Source organism: Lissotriton vulgaris, chromosome 1_1, assembly GCF_964263255.1.
Source record: "Lissotriton vulgaris chromosome 1_1, aLisVul1.2, whole genome shotgun sequence".
Classification (NCBI taxonomy): Eukaryota; Metazoa; Chordata; class Amphibia; order Caudata; family Salamandridae; genus Lissotriton; species Lissotriton vulgaris.
The window spans coordinates 1,046,268,769-1,046,292,731 of record NC_141685.1 but is presented as its reverse complement, the minus strand read 5'-3'; the positions used below and the strand labels follow the sequence as shown (position 1 = coordinate 1,046,292,731).

General features: G+C 46.9%; 1 pseudogene; it reads left to right on the top strand.

Annotated features, from left to right (window-relative positions):
- Positions 1 to 20,674: 20,674 nt before the first annotated feature.
- The window catches only part of LOC147748494 (uncharacterized), a 181,244-nt pseudogene continuing 177,955 nt past the window's right edge, over positions 20,675 to 23,963 (top strand).

Here is a 23,963-nt window from a genome sequence, read left to right as displayed (position 1 = left end):
TGCGGAAGGAGGTTCGTATGTACTGCCCTGACTGCCCTTCAAACCCCGGGCTGTGTGTACCTGCTTGTTATAGATTGTACCACACGCAAAAGAATTTTTGGGAGTATCAATGAGTGGTAAAGTGAACTGGTTGGTCTTATTGTTCAGTTTCAAAGTTTGCATTTGTGTAGTCTTTTTAGTGTAGTTGTTGAGTTAGTAGATTTGTATCAATTTGCAATTTGTTTTTGTTTTTCTTTTATTTTCAAAAAAAACTAAAGTATGATGTTGGTTTGCGTGTAGTGTCCATTGTCTGACGGTGTGCATGGTTTGGCGCTTGGCTGCCGGTGTCTGTGGACTGGTGCTTGTCTGGCGGTGTGCGTGGTCTGGTGTTTTGTTGGCCGTGTGCGTGCTCTTGCGCTTGCCTGGTGTTGTGTTTGGATTTGTCCTTGGCTGGTGGTGTGCGTGGAGTGGCGCTTGGCTGGTGGTGTGCGTGGAGTGGCGCTTGGCTGGTGGTGTGCGTGGAGTGATACTTGGCTGTCTGTGCACGAAGTGGTGCTTGGCTGGCGGTGTGTGTGGAGTTGCGCTTGGCTGGTGGTGTGTGTGGAGTGGTGCTTGGCTGGTGGTGTGTGTGGAGTGGCGCTTGGCTGGTGGTGTGCATGGAGTGCTACTTGGCTGGCGGTGTGCATGGTCCGGTGCTTGGATGGTGGTGCGCGTGGAGTGGCGCTTGGCTGGCGGTGTGTGTGGAGTGGTACTTGGCTGTCTGTGCACGGAGGGGTGCTTGGCTGGCGTTGTGTGTGGAGTGCCGCTTGGCTTGCAGTGTGCGTGGTGTGTTGCTTGGCTGGTGGTGTGTGTGGAGTGGTACTTGGCTGTCGGTGTGCGCTGAGTGGTGTTTGGCTAGTGGTGTGCATGGTCTGGTGCTTGGGTGGTGGTGTCGGTGGACTGGCGCTCGGCTGGCGGTGTGTGAGTAGTTACTTTGGTCACTACACACACTGCTAGGTGAGTGACACTCCACGCAGTCCATCATTTTGTGTTGTTGAAATGTCAGAAATGTGGGCGTGTGAAAGTGATGGGCCCTTGAATGGCGCTGTCTGCTGGTGTGAGTGTTGAAATGTGATGGGTCCGCGGCTGGCGGTGTGAATGTTTTGTATGTGTCACACGTACGAAAGGTGTATGAATGGCCTGTAAAGAGGTTGGTGCCTTGACGTGGCTTTACAGCTCACGAGCTGTGAGTCAGTGGTTCAGTTTATCATACTTTCAATTATACGCAGTGTATTTCATTTTTTTGAAATTACTTGCAAATACAATTGTATGTACAGAATCATCACTCACCCTCGTGCCAAATCCAACCAGAATGTGTGTGTGCTTGCGGATTTGATGGCTGTGCAGTAATGTTTGTCTTTTATCTCTTTCTGAAGTAGGGTGTACCTTGTCCCTTATTGTGATTGTTGTAATGTGTTGCTGTTCTTTCCGGATGGTGTCAATGGTCTGGTTTGTATCAGGTATGAAAGGCGCGTGAATGGCCTGTAAAACGGTTGGTGCCTTGTCGTGGCTTTACAGCTCACGAGTCGCGAGTCACTGGTTCGGTTTTTATGCATTTATTTATTGACAGAGCATTTCATTTTTTGAAATATCTTGTTAATTAAATTTTATGTACTGAACCATCACTCGCCCTCGTGCCAAATCCAACCTGTATGTGTGTGTCTTTGAGGAATAGTTAGCCGTGCCTTGAATGTTTGACTTTTGAGTAACTCTGTTACGGTGTACATTATAGCCATAAATAACTTACTAAAATTAGTTATTATTGTTAAACCATGGAAGTATATGGTCATGTCTTTCTGGTGAATTCTATTGTTGATTTTTATCCAGAATCTCCTGCAAACTTGAAATTGTCTGTCACAATTTCCTTGAATCACACGCTCTCACATTGAAAACTTAATTCTCCACGGTACAATTTGAACCGTTTCCTGTTGCAGCCACTATGCCTACCCACGCAAGTGAGGTACCATTTTTATCGGGAGACCTGGGGGAACGCTGGGTGGGAGGAAATTTGTGTGAGCCCAGTGATGCCACGCTTTCCCATGCAAAAAAGTTTGACAAAAAAGGATTTTTTTAAGCTAAAATTGAGGTTTGCAAGGGATTCTGGGTAAAGGAACGTTGGAGGATCCACGCAAGCCATACCTCCTTGGAAGCCCCCGGGTGTCTACTTTTCAGAAATGTGTGGGTTTGGTAGGTTTCCCTAAATGGCCGTCTCGCACGGGGCCAAAAACCCAGGTAACCCCTCTTGCAAAAGCTGGTGGGATTGACATTCAATACCACCAGCTTTTGAAAGAGGGGTTACCTGGGTTTTTGGCCCCTTGCGAGACGGCCATGTAGGAAAACCTACCAAACCCACACATTTATGAAAAGTAGACACCCGGGGGCTTCCAAGGAGGTATGGTTTGCGTGGATCATCCAACGTTCCTTTACCCAGAATCCCTTGCAAACCTCAATTTTTGCAGAAAAAGTCAGTTTTTTCACACTTTTTTTGTGTGGGAAAGCGTGGCGTCACTGGGCTCACACAAATTTCCTCCCACCCAACGTTCCCCCAGGTCTCCCGATAAAAATGGTACCTCACTTGCGTGGGTAGGTATAGTGGCTGCGAAAGGAAATGGTTCAAATTGTACGGTGGTGAATTTACAATACCAAATTGCAAAACAACCTTGATTTTGGGGGGGGGGCACCTGAGTTTTTGGCCCGGGGCTCGGTGGTATTCTTTGGAAAGTACAAAACCCAAACAGTTCTGAAAAGTAGACCCCCGGGGGAGTCCAGGGAGGTATGGCATGCGTGGGTCCCCAAACGTTTTCCTACCAAGAACACCTTGCAAACCTTAAAATTAGGTAAAATAATCACTTTTTCAAACTTTTTTGCGTGGAATCACCGTGCCGGCAAAAATGTCCTACCACCAAGCGCTCCCCTTGTTCTCCCGAGTAAAAGGATACCTCACTTGTATGGGTGCCCCAAAGCAGAACAGGCCAAAAACGAATGTTGAAAAAAATAGTATTTCAGTGTAACAAATTAAGCCCCCCTGCCTTAGTCACAGGCCTTTGGCCCACCCACACAAGTGAGGTATCATTTTACTCGGGAGAACAAGGGAAACGCAGGGTGGTAGGACATTTGTGCCGACACGGCGATCCCACGCAAAAATGTATGGAAAACTGTTTTTTTAACCTAAATTTGTGGTTTGCAGGGATTTCTGGGTAGGAAAACATTGGGGGACCCACGCATTCCATACCTCCCTGGACTCCCCCGGGTGTCTAGTTTTCAGAACTGTTTGGGTTTGGTAGTTTCCAAAGATGCCCGCCGAGCCCCGGTCCAAAAACTCAGTCCCCCCCCCCCAAAAAAGAAGGTAATCTTGCTATTGGTTATTGTAATGTCTCCACCGTACAATTTGAACCGTTTCCTGTTGCAGCCACTATGCCTACCCACGCAAGTGAGGTACCATTTTTATCGGGAGACCTGGGGGAACGCTGGGTGGGAGGAAATTTGTGTGAGCCCAGTGATGCCACGCTTTCCCACACAAAAAAAGTGTGTCAAAACTGATTTTTCCATCAAAAATTGAGGTTTGCAAGGGATTCTGGGTAAAGGAACGTTGGAGGATCCACGCAAGCCATACCTCCTTGGAAGCCCCCGGGTGTCTACTTTTCAGAAATGTGTGGGTTTGGTAGGTTTTCCTACATGGCCGTCTCGCAAGGGGCCAAAAACCCAGGTAACCCCTCTTTCAAAAGCTGGTGGGATTGACATTCAATACCACCAGCTTTTGCAAGAGGGGTTACCTGGGTTTTTGGCCCCGTGCGAGACGGCCATTTAGGGAAACCTACCAAACCCACACATTTCTGAAAAGTAGACACCCGGGGGCTTCCAAGGAGGTATGGCTTGCGTGGATCCTCCAACGTTCCTTTACCCAGAATCCCTTGCAAACCTCAATTTTTGATGGAAAAATCAGTTTTGACACACTTTTTTTGTGTGGGAAAGCGTGGCATCACTGGGCTCACACAAATTTCCTCCCACCCAGCGTTCCCCCAGGTCTCCCGATAAAAATGGTACCTCACTTGCGTGGGTAGGCATAGTGGCTGCAACAGGAAAAGGTCCAAATCGTACGGTGGAGACATTACAATAACCAATAGCAAGATTACCTTCTTTTTTGGGGGGGGGGGGGCTGAGTTTTTGGACCGGGGCTCGGCGGGCATCTTTGGAAACTACCAAACCCAAACAGTTCTGAAAACTAGACACCCGGGGGAGTCCAGGGAGGTATGGAATGCGTGGGTCCCCCAATGTTTTCCTACCCAGAAATCCCTGCAAACCACAAATTTAGGTTAAAAAAACAGTTTTCCATACATTTTTGCGTGGGATCGCCGTGTCGGCACAAATGTCCTACCACCCTGCGTTCCCCTTGTTCTCCCGAGTAAAATGATACCTCACTTGTGTGGGTGGGCCAAAGGCCTGTGACTAAGGCAGGGGGGCTTAATTTGTTACACTGAAATACTACTTTTTTCAACATTCGTTTTTGGCCTGTTCTGCTTTGGGGCACCCATACAAGTGAGGTATCCTTTTACTCGGGAGAACAAGGGGAGCGCTGGGTGGTAGGACATTTTTGCCGGCACGGTGATTCCACGCAAAAAAGTTTGAAAAAGTGATTATTTTACCTAATTTTAAGGTTTGCAAGGTGTTCTTGGTAGGAAAACGTTTGGGGACCCACGCATGCCATACCTCCCTGGACTCCCCCGGGGGTCTACTTTTCATAACTGTTTGGGTTTTGTACTTTCCAAAGAATACCACCGAGCCCCGGGCCAAAAACTCAGGTGCCCCCCCCCCCAAAATCAAGGTTGTTTTGCAATTTGGTATTGTAAATTCACCACCGTACAATTTGAACCATTTCCTTTCGCAGCCACTATGCCTACCCAGGCAAGTGAGGTACCATTTTTCTCGGGAGACCTGGGGGAACGCTGGGTGGGTGGAAATTTGTTGATCCACGCAGATTCCGGAACTTTCCACCACAGAAATGTGAGGAAAATGCGTTTTTTTTTCCAATTTCTTAGCTTTGCAAGGGATTCTGGGTAAGAGAACCTGGGGGTAGGCAGTCGAGTGACCCCATCCTGAATTCCCCTGGGTGTCTACTTTTCAAAAATGTATAGGTTTGCTAGGTTTCCCTAGGTGCCGGCAGAGCTAGGGTTCAAAAACAAAAGGTAGTCTCTTTGCCCAAAACGTGCACAATTTCACTGAAAAATTGAGTTGTGACCACGTTGCGTTTTGCACTGTTTCCTGTCGCAGCCACTATGCCTACCCAGGCAAGTGAGGTACCATTTTTCTCGGGAGACCTGGGGGAACGCTGGGTGGGTGGAAATTTGTTGATGCACGCAGATTCCGGAACTTTCCACCACAGAAATGTGAGGAAAATGCGTTTTTTTTCTCCAATTTCTTAGCTTTGCAAGGGATTCTGGGTAAGAGAACCTGGGGGTAGGCAGTCGAGTGACCCCATCCTGAATTCCCCTGGGTGTCTACTTTTCAAAAATGTATAGGTTTGCTAGGTTTCCCTAGGTGCCGGCAGAGCTAGGGTTCAAAAACAAAAGGTAGTCTCTTTGCCCAAAACGTGCACAATTTCACTGAAAAATTGAGTTGTGACCACGTTGCGTTTTGCACTGTTTCCTGTCGCAGCCACTATGCCTACCCAGGCAAGTGAGGTACCATTTTTCTTGGGAGACCTGGGGGAACGCTGGGTGGGTGGAAATTTGTTGATCCACGCAGATTCCGGAACTTTCCACCACAGAAATGTGAGGAAAATGCGTTTTTTTTTCCAATTTCTTAGCTTTGCAAGGGATTCTGGGTAAGAGAACCTGGGGGTAGGCAGTCGAGTGACCCCATCCTGAATTCCCCTGGGTGTCTACTTTTCAAAAATGTATAGGTTTGCTAGGTTTCCCTAGGTGCCGGCAGAGCTAGGGTTCAAAAACAAAAGGTAGTCTCTTTGCCCAAAACGTGCACAATTTCACTGAAAAATTGAGTTGTGACCACGTTGCGTTTTGCACTGTTTCCTGTCGCAGCCACTATGCCTACCCAGGCAAGTGAGGTACCATTTTTCTCGGGAGACCTGGGGGAACGCTGGGTGGGTGGAAATTTGTTGATCCACGCAGATTCCGGAACTTTCCACCACAGAAATGTGAGGAAAATGCGTTTTTTTTCCCAATTTCTTAGCTTTGCAAGGGATTCTGGGTAAGAGAACCTGGGGGTAGGCAGTCGAGTGACCCCATACTGAATTCCCCTGGGTGTCTACTTTTCAAAAATGTATAGGTTTGCTAGGTTTCCCTAGGTGCCGGCAGAGCTAGGGTTCAAAAACAAAAGGTAGTCTCTTTGCCCAAAACGTGCACAATTTCACTGAAAAATTGAGTTGTGACCACGTTGCGTTTTGCACTGTTTCCTGTCGCAGCCACTATGCCTACCCAGGCAAGTGAGATACCATTTTTCTCGGGAGACCTGGGGAAACGCTGGGTGGGTGGAAATTTGTTGATGCACGCAGATTCCGGAACTTTCCACCACAGAAATGTGAGGAAAATGCGTTTTTTTTTCCAATTTCTTAGCTTTGCAAGGGATTCTGGGTAAGAGAACCTGGGGGTAGGCAGTCGAGTGACCCCATCCTGAATTCCCCTGGGTGTCTACTTTTCAAAAATGTATAGGTTTGCTAGGTTTCCCTAGGTGCCGGCAGAGCTAGGGTTCAAAAACAAAAGGTAGTCTCTTTGCCCAAAACGTGCACAATTTCACTGAAAAATTGAGTTGTGACCACGTTGCGTTTTGCACTGTTTCCTGTCGCAGCCACTATGCCTACCCAGGCAAGTGAGGTACCATTTTTCTCGGGAGACCTGGGGGAACGCTGGGTGGGTGGAAATTTGTTGATGCACGCAGATTCCGGAACTTTCCACCACAGAAATGTGAGGAAAATGCGTTTTTTTTCTCCAATTTCTTAGCTTTGCAAGGGATTCTGGGTAAGAGAACCTGGGGGTAGGCAGTCGAGTGACCCCATCCTGAATTCCCCTGGGTGTCTACTTTTCAAAAATGTATAGGTTTGCTAGGTTTCCCTAGGTGCCGGCAGAGCTAGGGTTCAAAAACAAAAGGTAGTCTCTTTGCCCAAAACGTGCACAATTTCACTGAAAAATTGAGTTGTGACCACGTTGCGTTTTGCACTGTTTCCTGTCGCAGCCACTATGCCTACCCAGGCAAGTGAGGTACCATTTTTCTCGGGAGACCTGGGGGAACGCTGGGTGGGTGGAAATTTGTTGATCCACGCAGATTCCGGAACTTTCCACCACAGAAATGTGAGGAAAATGCGTTTTTTTTCCAATTTCTTAGCTTTGCAAGGGATTCTGGGTAAGAGAACCTGGGGGTAGGCAGTCGAGTGACCCCATCCTGAATTCCCCTTGGTGTCTACTTTTCAAAAATGTATAGGTTTGCTAGGTTTCCCTAAGTGCTGGCAGAGCTAGGGCTCAAAAACAAAAGGTAGTCTCTTTGTCCAAAGAGCGCAAGATTTCACTGGGAAATTGAGGTGCGACCACGTTGCGTTTTGCGCTGTTTCGTGTCGCAGCCACTATGCCTACCCACGCAAGTGAGGTACCATTGTTTTCGGGAGACCTGGGGGAACACTGGGTGGGTGGAAATTTGTTGATCCAAGCAGATTCCAGAACTTTCCTCCACAGAAATGTGAGGAAAATGTGTTTTTTTTGTCAAATTCGTAGGTTTGCAAGGGATTCTGGGTAACAAGACCTGGTGGTAGGCAGTCAAGTCACCCCATCCTGAATTCCCCTGGGTGTCTACTTTTCAAAAATGTATAGGTTTGCTAGGTTTCCCTAGGTGCCGGCAGAGCCAGGGTGCAAAAACTACAGGTAGGCACTTTGCTAAAAAAGGGTCAATTTGTAACTGCAAAATTTAGGTGTCACCACTTTGCATTTTGCGCCGTTTCCTGTCGCAGGCACAAGGGCGACCCACACAAGTGAGGTACCGTTTTTATCGGGAGACTTGGGGTAATTCAGATTTGTAAATCAACTGTTATTACCAATTGAGCTTTTGCGCATTTCTCCATTTCAATGAAAGACATTGTGTAAAAAAAAAATAATTTTGAAAAATGACCAATAATTCTCATGCTAGTATGAGTATTCCCAATTTTGAAAATTAGCAATAATATACTGTTTCTGAACTCTATATTTTGTACCCAATTCAGAAATACATAGGTGTCTTTCATACAGATTTTTCCATGTATACATTTTCCAAGACAAAGTGCTCTATACCCAGTAAATGAAAAAATACCATTGCAAGTTGCTGCTCAGTTTTTGGATCTGGGTTCGTCTGGTTCTTGGTGAAACTACAAGTCCTATATATCCCCACAACCAGGAAGGTCTAACGGATGTAACGGTATATTGCCTTCTAAGAGCTGTCAAAACTAGAAAAAGTTATAGGTGAAAACGTTGAGACAAAAGGCTGTTTTTTTCAACAAATTTTCAATTATTCCAATATTTAACTGTTAGTTTCTATAAAGAAACCTTCATGGATTTAGACAAATGACCCCTTTCTGAATTCAGAATTTTGTCTACTTTTTGAAAATGTACAGCTTTCTAGGATCCATTATTGCTTTCAAACTCATTTCTACCATTAACTGGAAGGAGGTGGAAAGCTCTAAAAATAGCAAAAATAGGCTATGTCCCAGAAAAATGCCAAAACTGTGTGAAAAATGTCGGTTCTCTGACAAAAGACTGTAATTTCCTAAAAGCTGAGAAAATGGAGATTTCAGCCCCACAAACCCTTTTTTGATAACATTTTCAGGGAAAAACCCAGAGGCTTTCATTTGCAGGCCGTTTTTCCCATTTTTCTGAAAAAAACGAAAAAATCACTATATTTTGGTTAATTTCTGGGACCCCTCCAAGGTAATCCACAAACCCTGGGCACCTTTAGAATCCACATGATGTTGGAAGAAAAGGACGCAAATTTGGCGTGGATACCTTATGTGGTCAAAAAGTTACAAGGGCCTAAGCGCGCACTACCCCAAATCGCCAAAAAAGGGCTTAGCACAGGAGGGGAAAAGGCCTAGCAGCGAAGGGGTTAACAGATGGTCGGTCTGTAAGCAATCTGCAGCTAGATAGGCAAGTAACTTGTACATCTGATAGAGACTTCTAGCTGCAAATTCCTTACCTTAGAATATATCCCCAAGCAATACATCCCTGGAAGTAGGTGTAAGGATCAATTTCACACAAGCCATTCCTGCAGGACGTAATGAACAAAATGCCCATCCCTACAGACCTGACTGTCCAGGCAGTAGTGCTTGGTAAACGTGTGCAAGGAAGCCGCTGCCCAGCAGATGTCCAGAGTTGCAGCTTTAGCTCTGGTGGAATGAGTGTGCAAACCCTCAAAAGATTGCTTCTTTGCCAATGCATTGCAGATTTTGATACAGAGCACAATCCATCGTGAGACTGTCCTCTTCAGTACTGCTTCGTTCCGATATATCCCACAAAGAGTTAGTCATCTACCCGGAACTCTTGTGTGCAGACAAAGTAGAATGACAATGCTCTTTTTGGGTCCATATGGTGAAGTCGCTCCTCTTACTTGGAGGGATGAAGCGGGGCATAGAAAATATAGGTAGAGTGATGGATTGGCCTACATGAAAGGGAGTGACTACTTTCGGTAGAATGAAAGCCCTTGTAATAAGCACCAGATGTCTGGGTAAATGTTCAGGTTAGGAGACTTGGATGACAATGCCTGAAGCTCACTGTCCCTCCAGGTAGATGTTATAGCCTCAAGAAAGGTTGCCTTGATGGTAAAGCCTAAGCCGACAATTGCGCAGGGACCCAAAGGGAGAACACATAAGGAAAGAGAGGACGAGATTGAAGTCCCACTGGGGCATAATAAAGGGAGAAGATTGGAACAAGTGTTGTAAACCTCTTAGAAACCTATTTACAATAGGGGATTTAAAGAGGGATGGTTGGTCAGGCAACCACAGAAAAGCTGAAATAGCAGAAAGATAGACTTGAGAGTGCCCAAATCAGAGCACTGCTGGGAAAGAGAATGGAAAGGAGAACCTGAGAAAGAGGTGCAGAAAGGGGATCAGTCTGTCTTTCCGTACACCATGCCACAAAGTTTTCCCCACAGCAAGCGTATACCATCTTGGTGGAAGGACACTGGGCTACCAAGATAAAGGCAGACTTCAAATGGAAGTTTGAATGCTGTCAACTGTTGTCGCTCAATCTCCAAGCAAGAAGGCGGCACATTGACAGGTTTGGGTGGAGAACCTTCCCCTGCTGCTGCGACAGAAGATCCTCCTGAAGAGGCAACCTGATCGGCGGACAGATTGCCATGCTTAACATCTCGGCATTGTAGACTCTCCAAGCCCATTCCATAACATCAAGGATGACTTCGGCCCTGGTCATTCTTAAACTTCTTGATAACTCTGGAAAGCAGTGGTATGGGTGAAAAGGCATACAAGAGGCCTGGGCTCCACTTGAGACAAAAAGTGTCTCTGAGCGAGTGCTGCCTTAGATACTCCAGCACACAGAGCTGCTGACATTGTGTGTTCTCTGCAGTGGCAAACAGTTCTAACCACTGCAGTAGGAGACCTTGCACCACCTCTGAATGGAGAAGATATTTGTGATATGCTAGGCATCTTCGGCTGAGTTCGCCTCCTCTGGCGTTTAGAGAGCCTGCCAGATGTTGATCCACCAGGGAAATACCCTGATGTTCCAGCCATGTCCAGAGCCTCTTGAAAAAGGTTCCATGACCCCACCGACCCTGTTTGTTACAGTACCACATCTCGGTGGTGTCCATGAACAACTGTACTAGCCTTTCCTTAATAGAGGGTAGGAAGGCTTTCAATGCCAGTCGGATTGCCCTGAGTTCCAACCGGTTGATGTGGAGTCTGGATTCAGAGGGAGATCAGAGGCCTCTGATCTCTACCTCTCCCAGATAGCTACCCCATCCCAGGAGTGATACATCTGTCACTACTGTCAGATCTGGTTGGGGAAGGGAGAGGGGTCTGCTGCTGACCCAATCACGGTTCTTTAACCACCACAGCAGATATTTTGCAGTTCCCTCCGAGATCTGGACCATGTCAGAGTGATTCCCCTGATGCTGCGCTCACTGGAACTTCAAGTACCACTGCAGAGCCTGCATATGCCAGTGGGCATGTGTCACAAGCAACATTCAGGAGGCCATGAGGCCCAGCAGCCTCAGAGTGACTCTCACTGAAATCCCGGATAGAGGCTGAAACATCGGTATCATAGCCTGAGAGGGAGTCATGGGTGACTTTGGCAAATTGATAGTGATCCTCACTGAATGCAGGAGGATTGCCATAGTCTGGAGGTGGGAGACCACAACCTTGGCTGAGCATGCCTTCAATAGCCAGTCGTTGAGATAGGGGAAGACTGGCACCACTGATTTTCGCAGATGAGCTGTAACCATCGCCTTCACCTTGGTGAATACCTGAGGGTGCTGGTAAGGCCAAAGGGGAGCACAGCGCAGCTGAAAGTGCTCGTCACCTACCGTGAACCACAGGTAACATCTGTGGGCGGGCAGGACAGGGATGTAAAAATATGCGTCCGGCAACTCCAGTGATACCATCCAGTCTCCTGGGTTCAGGCCAGACAGGACCTGAGCGAGAATGAGCATTTTAAACTTCTCCTGCTTGATGAAGAAATTGAGAGAGCGCAGATCAAGGATAGGATGAAGACCTTCGTTCTTCTTGGGCACCAGAAAGTAGCAGGAATAGCAACCATGACCTACTTCTGCTGTCGGCACACTCTTTATGGCACCCTTGGCCAATAGAGCTGTTACATTCCTTGCAGAGAAGCGATAGGTGGTCCTCCATCAACCTGTCATAAGTAGGTGGCTTAGAGGGAGGGGCAGTCTCGAAGGGGAGGGAGTAGCCCCTTCGGACTATCTGCAAAACCTATTGGTACGATGTTATGGACCGCCAGAGGGGCAGGTGATTGCAGATCCTGCCCCCGTGGGTGCCCATGGTGGTAGAAGGGTAGACTATAAGGTTTTGAAGGCTGTGGCTGTCGGAGGAGTGGTGAACTGGCCCGAGTGCTAGCTGCCCGACCCACGCGGTCTGTGGGTACCATGTCCTCTGCCTTGCAGAGGCTGGGAAGCTTGCATGCTTTAGTGACTGGGCAGGTAAAAATGTGTCTGCAAGCCCCTTCTGTGCCCACGAAAGGCAGATTGGTAGTGATGAGGGGCCATGGAAAGGCCCAAGGACCGGGCCATTGCCCTGCTGTCCTTAAAGCGCTCCAGCACAGAATTCGCCTTGTCTCCAAAGAGACAGAAGCCATTATAAGTGATGTTTGGATATCCCCAGAAAAGCCAATAGTGCTCAAACAAGCGTGGTGCCATAGGGCCACCATCGCCTAAACTGCTCTGCCTAGTAAGTCTGTGGTGTCCAGTTCTATCTAATGGTGAACTTAGCTGTATCCCTTCTGTCTGCAACAGCCTAGGAGAGCATGGCTCGGACCTCCTTTGGACCTGTTGGCAGCACCTGCACAACTGTATTCCACAGAGTGGCTCAAAAGGCATGCAGTGTTCACGGACCGCAATGCCAGGCTGGTGGAAGAATACACTTTCCTGCCCAAGTTGTCCAGCCTCTTGGATTCCTGATCGGGTGGTGTGGCTGGAAACGAGCCAGGATTTACATGGGAATTAGAGGCTAGGACCACCAAGCTCTCCTGGGTAGGGTGTTTTGTGAGGAATTTGTGATCCTCTGGAGCAGGGCAGTGGGCTATTGCCCTATTCACAGGAGTCCCTTTGTTGGGCTTGAACCAGGCCCCAAGCAGGACATCAGTAATTGCTTTGTTAAATGGGAAAAGCAGTTTTGAAGGGGACACTCTCAGCTGAAGCACTCCGTTAAGACGTTAGTCTGGACTGCCACCAAGGGCATGCTAAGGTCCAGGACCTCAGCTGCCCTACTCACCACTATTGCGAATGAATCTCCCTCCTCCATAGCTATGGTAGGGGGAGAAACATGCCAGTATCTGAAGATATATCCAGTCCCCAGGCGATCACCAAATCCTCACACCAGTTCATGTAGGTATCATAAGGCTGGTATTCTTCAGGGTCCAATTACCCCTCCATTCCTTCCCAAGTCGTAGCCCATAAGGATAGGGTTCAGGCGTCGGCCTGGAAGACATGGCTCCAGTCGGTGCTGGCTGACGCCCCTCTGGCTCCATGTCAGAGTTGGGGTATAATTGGGGATGGTGCCATGGGTGATTTCTGGTGCTGCCAGAAGCATCGGCCTCAGGACCGGCGCCGGAGAAGGGTGAGATGACACAACATGACTGGTACCAATCCTGATCCATCTGTGGATCCCTGGGGCCCAAATGGCACTGAAGCAGGAGCCGCCAGAATGGATCCCGTAAGGGCCTCTCCTGAGCCTGCGGGGCCCGAAGGCGCACCTGAGCGAACGGGCCACCCCAAATATGAGGTGTATAGCCTCATAAAATTATTTTAATTGGGTGCGATTCACTTTGGCTCCTGGAAACTTGGGTTTGCATGGAGACAGTCCAAGTGCTGGCTCAACCGTGAACCCAGGCCTTGAGTGTTGATGCTCCGTCGTTTTGTCGGCCAACAAACGAGGTGAACTCGAAGCAGACTACGATGATTTATTTTTCTTATGGAAGCAGGACTTACCAGAATAGCCCAACGACTTTGAGTGTGACAAGAATCTCGGACTCTGCAACCGCTTCTGGGACCTTCCTCTCGACCGGGATCTGGATCGTCACGTCGTTGAGCTGCCAGGAGCTTGAGGGATTGCTCCTTCAAGGCATTTGGGTGCATGGCAGGATTTCCGAACAGGCCTTCAGGTCATAGTCTCGCACGAGGCACCAAAGACAAATAAGGTGCGGGTCCGTCACTGACATCCAACGGTGACACATGCCCCAGGCTCAAAAACGGTCTTCTTCGATGACATCCCTACCACACCAGGAGGAAAATTCTTCAAAAAATCTTGTCAAAATGTTGAAAAAAGTTTGTCAAAAAATGCCTTAGGGATAGCTCTTACTGGATCTGGGCTGACTTGTGTGAAAAGAAAAGAACTGACATTAACATGCTGGGGTGGCACATATATTGGCACAGCGCACATCTCTTCTGGCACAGACGCAGCCACCAACCACATGTGCAGCCGAAAGACGCCACCTACAGACATGCAGGTGTACCGCTCCAGAGCTTTTTTTGGATCCAGTCTGACGCCTGGGGATTATTCTAAAGTAAGGAATCTGTGGCTAGATGTCTCTATCAAATATTAAGATGTCAGGCATCTGTATAACAAAGCTAAAGCCACACATCCCTCAGTTGGCTGGTCAACTACTGCCTTCCAAAAGAGATTAAATCATCAAATGAACGTTTTTCTATTTGATGTATGAAAGTAATAATGTGTAAACAAAAGCTTTGACAATATGTTAGATATGCAAAGAAATTGTTTTGTAGTATATCTATTCTTTGCACTACTCATATGGAAAACACAATATTAGAGGATATTGCATTCAGCACAATCCTCTATGTTCACCAGCACTATAGCCTACAGATGATACAGAGATGTAGAGATGCTAATGTCAGGCATGGCAGCTCATTTACTCACTGGTTTGCTGTACGTTCTGATACCATTTACTTTAAAGACTTGCCTGAAAGAAAGAAATAGGGCATTATGTTATGAGCTACTTACATTGGAGCTGTCTGTACAGTATCTTCTAAGCCTGAAAGAAGCATTGCTGTTTCCTGTACTTCCCTTGCTCTGTGTATATATGTGTGTGTAAGAGCCAGGTAAGCCAACACTGCTTATGTCCTGCCTGTGCATGTTCTGTTTTCGTGATAGTTTTGCCACGATTGCCAGCTCCGATGTTCCATCCAAGATGGCTGCCCCGCACCGCGCATGCGCGAGGAGGTCAGGCAGCCATATAGGCCTGACTTCCCTTAGGCGAGGCGCTTCACGTTCTAGTGTCTGCGTCTTCTGCGTCACTGCCGCTACGCCGCGTCACCCTTCTCTATTGCTTCCGAGAGAACTCGCGTCCCAAATCCTTGCTCCTCGAACCTGTCGGGGTTCTGATCTCCTCGTGACCCTTCTGGCCGCTCACGAGCTCCCTCCAACCTTGTGGAGTCTTGCTTGTACTTGGCGGCATTTCCCTGCTGTGGATTCATTTTGGTTTGTTTCCCGTTCTATCCCTTACCTAAGACCCGATATCCCTCTGGGTGTGCCTGTGGGCTGGCCGAGCTGTCCTCGCTCGGTTCCGCTTGCCGGACGGACTTGTTGCTCCGCTGGACAGCCAGACTTGGGCTGGGGCGGTTCCGTTGGCCCGCTTGAGGCATTGTGGGAATCGTGGTCTTCACCCCGTACTTGACCCTATTCCCTTGTTTGGTTGCTTGTTTATCCCATCTTTGGACTCATTGGACACTTTGGTTTACTGGCAGTCGTTGCAGCTGTGTACATTAAGAAGAGCAGGTATAGGCGCTCCGAGCTATTTTTCTGTATTTGTAAAGTGCTATATATACGTATAGGAATAACATCCTTCATTTATTACAGCTCCTGCAGGCTATTTGATATTACAGCTCTTGCAGGCTATTTGAAGGATATCAGGGCTCGTTTATTAGGGTAAGCCACATGAAAATACTTGTCATAGCCACTGCTAATTAGAGTAATTCTTGATAGCCCTTTACTTTCACAGGCGGCACAGTTATGCTCACTCATATGCAGGGAGAACTACAGAAGAAGAAGGTTACATCTACATGCTGAGAGACCACAAGTATCCTCCTAGGTATAACATAGTAGAACAGTGTGTGTGTTGACTCATTTCATGCTTAATGTGTTCTTGACTGTAATATTCCTCTTTTCCGTAACAGTGTCCTGCCAGCCAGAAAACGTCCTTCCAGTCCAAGGAGTCTCTCCCCTCCTTTCCTTGTTTTGTTCCCTCCTTTCCCTCAATCTCACCCTTGGGTTCTAGAGTTTGATAGACATAAGAGTTGTAGGGAGGAAGGGCTTGGGCTTGTTATCAGTTCTGGACACTCCTGCAGAAACACCACCTGGATCCTTACAAGTATTTTGCACTGCTGCTGCCTGAGCTGGTCTTGCGTTGTCTTGGAATGAAGTTTGCACTGTTGATCCTTGTGCTGTAACAGTGCTGTGCGGTAGAAAAAGTTGAACTAATGCTGTCTTTTGTTGACTGTACCAATATCTCCTATCATACCTGCTCAAAAGCATACAAGCAGCTTCACAGGGCAGTCTCCTGGAACATATTTCAATATACATAGACAATTTCTTATCCAGTCATGTTAAACAATTGAAGTCTTATATCAAAGACAATAAGGTTTTCTTGCAACATGTAACTAATATCCCATGGCAAGAAGGTGATCAAATGATCGTGATGGATATCGCCAGCCTATACACCTGCATAATACACCAGCAAGGTTTAGATGCAGTTCTCTTCTTTCTGAAGAACAGATCCCTTAAATACTCGGAGCAAAATGAAATGCTCATGACATTTTTGGAGTTTTGCCTACTTAACAATATTTTTCTGTACCAGGACCAGTATTTTAAACAAATATCTGGAACTGCGATGGGCACCTGCTTCGCCCCCAGCTACGCAAATTTATTCGTGGGATGGTGGGAGGAGCAGGTGGCCTGGTCGGAGAACAACAGCACTTGGACCAAAAGGGTTGTGGCCTGGTACAGATATATAGATGACCTCTTTCTAGTATGGAGGGGGTCCTCTGAGATGGCAAGGGAGTATGTTCATGTTCTTAATGATAACAGCTTGAACCTTAGATTTACTGCAGAAATTAGTGATAAAACAGTGAACTTCTTGGATTTGGAAGTAACTATCATTGAGAACAAAATCTGCACTAAACTATATCGGAAACCCACTGCGGGCAATTCTATTTTACATGCCCGGAGTGTGCATCCCCCCAAACTTATGAATAGTATCCCGTACAGGGAACTATTACGTATTAAGAGGAACAGTCGGGAGGTAGATTTCCCAAAATATGCAGGTGAATGTATGGAAAGGTTTAAAGCGAGAGGATATGGTGAGCAAGTACTGGATGGTTCACTGAGAAGGGTCAACTTGATACCTTGGAATCAACTCCTAGAGGAAAAGGTGGGGAAGGGGAAACAGGATGGAGGTTTCCATATAATAACAACTTTCTCACAAGATGCAGATAAATTGCGAAATGTCTTTCGCGAGCATTGGAATCTTCTCAAAAAGGATCCGATCATTGGAATGGATATTCCTAACTGGCCACTGTTGACGTTTCGAAAAGCGAGGGCTCTCCGAGATTCTCTCACAAGTAGCTTCATAAGAAAAGTGACACCCAAGGTGTTTAATAAGGACCTGAAAGGTTTTTTCGCCTGTGGGAAATGCAAAGCGTGTGTAGGGAGCAAAAGAGTACTTGCGTATCAAGTGCCAGGGGGTAAAGAAACCGAGCGTCATCAACAAATGTGTTACTTGCAGTACCCCATATACGGTTTATTGTCTTGTTTGCTCTTGTGGGCCTCAGGTATGTTGGAAGTACCATCCATCAGACCAAGATACGGGTCTTCGAACATGCAAGGGCAATCCAAAATGTAGACATGACATACCCGGTGGCTCGCCACTTTAAAACTGAACACAAAAGTGACAGATCGTTTTTAACATTCTTTGCATTTGACCATGTACCACTAAACCCTAGGGGTGGGGATAGGGTCAGTAGCCTGAGAAGGTTGGAATCAAGGTTTATCATCGACCTTCAGACGAAAGTACCTGGGGGCCTCAATTCTCATGAGGAATTAACAGTACATTTGGGAGAATAGTCGTGTTCGATGAAAGTTATGAATTTTAGCCACTTGAAATGCAATTCTTTGAATAGTTTGGGCAATATCTCTAATGAATAATGATGTTTAGAGTCTGGGTGTGAACAAAAGAAATGTTATGAATGATGGGTTAACTGAGACGATGTTGTACAAATAATTTTGACATAAGCAATGATGAAGGCCCATTCAGGGCACAATGGAGATAGATGTATGTCTATTTTGGTATCCAACATTATGTTAGCCCATTTGTGGGCTGAATTGGATTAGGAGGCGACATGACAATATGTTATGCACCAAACGTGGTATATTCATGCATTGATTTGCAATCTATCGGTCCTATCCTGCTATGTCCACTTCTTCCATCTATACTTCCTCCAGACCAGGGCCGGCCTCTAGCCTTTTGGTTATCCCAGACATCTCCTCCGAGGAACTAAGTAAACTGGTCGTGAAAATTAAATCTGGCTCCCCTGCTGACCCGCTTAAGCCCGCTCAGATCAGAGAATCCTCCTCGCTCTGTCTGACGCCTCTATGCGAGAAAATTAACACCTCTTTTTCTTCCGCCATTGTGCCTGCAAAATGGAAACAGCCCTGGGTCTCTCCCATCCTTAAAAAACCTACCTTGGACTCTACGAAGCCAGAGAATTATAGACCTACTTCTCTCCTCCCATGGGTGGTGAAGGCTGCCGAAGCCCATGCCAACAGCATACTCACCAACTTCTTGCTCTCTAATAACATTCTAGATGTTACGCAGCATGGCTTCCGCGCCGGGCATAGCACAGAGACTGCTCTACTGGCTATGGCGGAACACCTGCAGACCTTTCTTGACTCCGGTCAAACGGCGGCACTGATCCTACTGGATCTCAGTGCCACCTTTGACACGGTCTCACATGCAATTCTGCTCCGCCGCCTGGAGGAGGTAGGGATTTGAGACCTGGCCCTTGAATGGTTCAGATCATTCCTGACCGGAAGATCCTTTTGTGTCTCCACTCCTCCATTTTTGTCCCAGGCAAATCCAATTGAGCAGGGTGTCCCTTAGGGCTCGGCACTGAGCCCCACATTGTTCAATCTTTATGTTCAGCCACTAGCTGCTGTCGCCAGACAATGGGACCTTACTATGGTCTCATATGCGGACGACACGCAGCTAGTGGTCGCTCTAACGGATGGCTCAAGCCTGAATGTCTCCAAGTTTAAAAATGGCCTTACGGCTGTGGCAGAGTGGATGACGTCTAATTGCTTGCAACTTAACACAAACAAAACAGAAGTTTTAATAGTCGGTAACAACACTGACTTATGGGGTGACTATTGGCGGCCTAATGCCTTGGGTAAGGCCCCGAACCTAAGAATGAAGTTAAGAACTTGGGGGTGTGGATGGACACCTCTCTTAGTTTCTGCTTCCACATTAAAAAAGTTGCTGCCAAGTGTTTTGGCATTCTACGAGGGGTTAAACCTATCCTAAAATTCTTTGATTCATCTACCAGACAGCTGATAATCCAGTCTACTATTTTCTCCCGTCTGGACTGCGCTAGTTCCCTGCTTCTGGGGGCCAATCAAGCTGAGATCACCCGGTTGCATCGTATCCAGAACGCAGCAGCCAGAGCCTTAGTTGGCCTTCCACGGTTCTGCTCCACCGCCGATACCATCCGGAGGCTTCACTGGCTCCCAGTGGCACAGAGGATTCGATTTAAGACGCTTTGCCTGTCTTTTAAAATTCTGAAACTGGCTGCGCCTAAAATGCTTGAAAACTTGCTGATCCCGTATGTCCCTTCCCGTACATTACGTTCCACGGGGCAGCATTTAGTTACGGTGCCTCGGATAAAACGCTGCAGAGCGGGAGGTCGCTCCTTCTGCTACCTGGCAGCAAAACTGTGGAACTCACTACCGGCCCACATACGAGAACTGGGCGACCTATTGGCCTTCAGGAAGGCAGCTAGAAATCACCTCTTTCCCTTAAAAAAATAAGCTCTTGATGGAATCTGTCTTACTGGGTTCCCCCGTAGTATGCTGTTCTCCTAGCTGCTGTATTAACCGCCGGGACGCCCCTTTGCTGGGGCAGCTGAGCGCTATATAAGTAGTTATAACATAACATAACATAACATTTGTATGTTTATTTAAAACGTATATGCACATTTCAGTGTCTGTCACAGTGTTTACTATTCAGTCTACTATGATTGACATAAAAGAGGGCCGTTTCAGGCGCGCCATGTTACCATCGAAAAAGGCATCGCCGAAACGCGTCTGGTTACCGTGAGTCAGTATTAAATGCTTGGACTCGCCCCCGAGAGTGCTTTTCTTTGTGTGAAAGGAATCTACACGGAGATTGTAGCAGCTATATATCGTTATGACGATAGACTGTCCTCTTTCTTTGCTGCTGCAGCGGCCAAGATAAGTGCAATTTATTCTTTATTACTGAGCGGTGCTTTGTGTGCATTGTTGCGCTTTTATACTTTGTGGTATTTGTATTTGGAAACAGAGCTTGTTCAACTCAAAGGGGACTGGTAGTTTGCCCCTATCGCATTGGCCAGGGTGGAGTGGGAGTGAGGATTTGAAGCGGTCTTGCCATTAGGAGCAAGGACAAGTGCTTTTTCACTTTCTACCTCCATGTATGCGTGCAATGCCAATACGGGCACTTTGCTCATCTGATCACCTTCGCTCACTATGCTGAGAAAAGTTTTTCGACGCCTGTCCCGAGTGAACACCTGAGAGGGTGCATAAAAGTGACAAGGGCTTTGCCCTAGGGATATAAGCAGGCGGCTTCTTCCACATTGAATTTTCTCTGGTCCTATTTGTCTCGATGGAGACTACGGACACCTGCTATTTGGCCGGTTGTTCCCCCTGAGCCTCTTCCAGATCCTCACTGATTAAGTAATGTTCATCAGAATAGAGTACTACGCCGAAGAGGAGGAAAGCTACATCGAATATACAGAAGTGCCCTATGAGCATAAAATTGAAGAGAGGTTGGTGAAAGCACTGGATACCCATGTGTAGGATTTAGTTACTCGAGCCCTGATTAAGGCTCTGAGGCCATGTACACAACCAGTGCCCTGTTATGAGTGGCGTGAGTTGGTGGGCCCTCTGAGGACTCCTCATCTAATGCTATTGTGACCAATGAACTGGGTTTTGGCCGTAAAGCCTCTTTGGCGGTTCTTCCTCGACGGAAGTCCTCTTGCAAATTACTGCTTTGGTCCTTCGGGACCATGTACACAACCATTGGCCCGTTATGGGTGGCGTGTGTTTGTGGGGCCCTCTGGGGACTCCGTATCTAATGATATTGCGACCAATGAACTTGTTTTTGCCTGGAGAGCCTCTTCGGGGGTTCCTCCTCGGCAGAAGTCTTCTTGCAAATTGCCGTTTTGGTCCTCTGGGACCATGAATATGGGAGCATGCATCCTCAGGACACTTTGGGGATTTCCACAGATTCAGTGCCCCCAGTGGCAAATTTGTCCTCAGCTTCATATACCCCTTCAACTGACTCTGAATCTCCCCAAGGGGATCAACAACCAGTGGCAAAATGCAAGCATAAAACATAACATTCTGCGCCTGAAATACCAACCAATAGAAATCTACTGTTTGACCTAGAGAATTTAGTTCATCCACGTTCCATCAAGTGGGTACCTTGTATGGAAGTAGCACATTACATCTGAAACAGATTGCACAAAGATTTCGGATGTGAGGTGCGTAACACAATGAGATATAAATGCCCTCGGCCCTCTCTCCTTGGCAAAGTTGCGGATACACTTGAATTGGACACCAATATGGCGACTTTCCTTAAAAAATTTGCAAAGGACCCCAAAAAATGCCTGGATAGGACAAGGCGAGGATACCAAGATAAACTATTGGATTTTTAAGATCCAGATTTGGCAGTCCAAGAAAAGGAGGCAAATTCCCAGATGGATCCAGGAGAGGTTCTTGAATAGGCTCAGGTGACATTGTGCCTTCTTGGCAATGCTAACTGTGTGAAGTCCAAAGAACGACCCAAAGCATACAGAGTTGGCCTCTACGTAGGCAGGCACAATGGCTAATGGTTCGCTATTCAGGGACAAATTTGTAAATGACCGTAACAAGTATGTGGCCACGTTCTCCGCCTTGGATAAGGCCCAAATGTCCATGAAAAGTCTTTAACAGCAGCCTTTTTGCAGGACCAGGCGCTTTTGAGGCTGAGCGCCAGGCCATGGATTCAACCAGGCTCCTGAGGCTATTCACAAAGGGGCAGAGGTGCCACCTCCGGCTCTTCCAACTTCTACCCCACCCGCAACAGAGGAGGTTGTGGCCGTTTCCAGCGAAGTGGGTATAGGGACGGAAACAACGCTGCGTTACCACTTATTCGGGTAAGAGTAATCCCATCTTCAGAGGCGGTGGTGGGGAGAAGGATACAGTTGTACCTGCACAATTGTAGGGCTATCACACAAGACCCTTGGGTGTTGCAGATGGTTCAGACTGGGGTTTAAGTCCACCCTTCGACAAGAGAAGCATCCCACACCTCTTTTTTTGCCAAGCAGAGAGCGGTTTCATAGACAACGTGATTCGATTGCTGCTCTTAAAAGGGGATGCTGTATGGTCTTTGCCACATCCGCAGGGGTTTGTCAGCACAATATTCTGGGTCCAGAAGAAGGACCAGGGTTTTCATTTGGTTCTAAATCTCAAACATTTCCACTCTTGGATCGTGTATCACAACTTTAAAATGGAGGGCATACATTTGCTTTGGGATTTCCGACAGGAGGGGGATTGAATGGTCCATCTTTATCTCAAGGACGCTTACTTGACAGTGCCCATCTTTGCCACCCATCTGAGGTTTCTCCAGTTTTGCTTAGGGGTATTCGGTTGGTCTGTCCCCCTCAACTGAACAATTTCATGTTATGAGATATTGACTTCGTTTTGAGCTTACTCGGAGCTTGCCCCCAAAGGAAGATCTCTCTCGCAAGCATCTCTTTTGCCTCATTTCATGTACATGTGTTTCAGATGTGTGGGTCTTGGAGTTAGCAGGTAGGGTATTTACTCCCTCCAGGGTGTCTTTTTCTATTTCAAGGTGTACTAAAGCTGCATAGCGATGTATTAGTTATCCTACTTTCCCTCATAATCGAATATTGTGCGTTGTGAAATGTCTTAAATCTTATGAGGATTGTACACGAATTGTGAAGAGATTCTGCAGGGCAATTGGTCATTTTTCTACAGAAACCTTTCCACACGTTTCCCTCTGCAACTTTAGCCCACTGTGTTAAATAACTGTTGGATGAAGATGGTATTGATGCATCCCTTTTTGGGGCACACTCTGTGAGAGTGGCTATGGCCTCTAAAGCCTTTTCTAGTGGTTCTCGTTTGGAGGTCATTATGGCTGCAGCAGACTGGTCTTCTGATTCCACTTTTAATGTGTTTTATAATAATCCTATTGTGGATGTTGCATTGATGGTGGTGACAACTCTAAACTAGCATAATCCAAAGACTCTAGTCCTGCTATAGAATAAAATGATTATTAGCTGCTGCATCAAGAATTTTCAATTCTATGACCGTCTCGTGTCAGGAGTGCCCTCATCATGGAACATGATTAGCATTGCTATACACAACAGATACGGATACTGTACAATTCAGAACGAGCAGTGTATTTTGGGCTTATTATTTTGGGCTTTCCTGCAAGCAGCTTTGCCTACAATTTATACAAAATGGCAACCTTAATTAATCAACTCTGACGTAAGGATATCCTGGACTTGGTCTCTTCTAGAAAGAGACAGAGAACTTCTTAAAACCATCCTAATAGAAAATGAAAGGACTACACACCACAAAGGAAACAATGAAAGGACTACACCCCTAGAGACCCACTAATGGAAAGGGTGATAGGACTTACTCATAGGACCAATCATCTAAAGCTAACGGGGCGGCCATCTTGGGCTAATTCTTCCAAAGTCAGCTGGTGCCCATAAAACTCTGTCATTATCTTCGTTGTCATTTCCCTCATTCTCACAGGAACTTATTGACTGATGAGTGTTATAGAAGATAGCAAGGGTAATTCCAAGGAGGAATATCTAACTGGAATTTAGAAGACGGAAAAAAAATTGATTCACATTTCAAGGATACCCCCGTAGGGAGATAGGGAGGAATAATTACCTAATCATACATGAGTATTGTATAAAAAGGATTGGGGTAAGGCTAACAAGGATGAAGA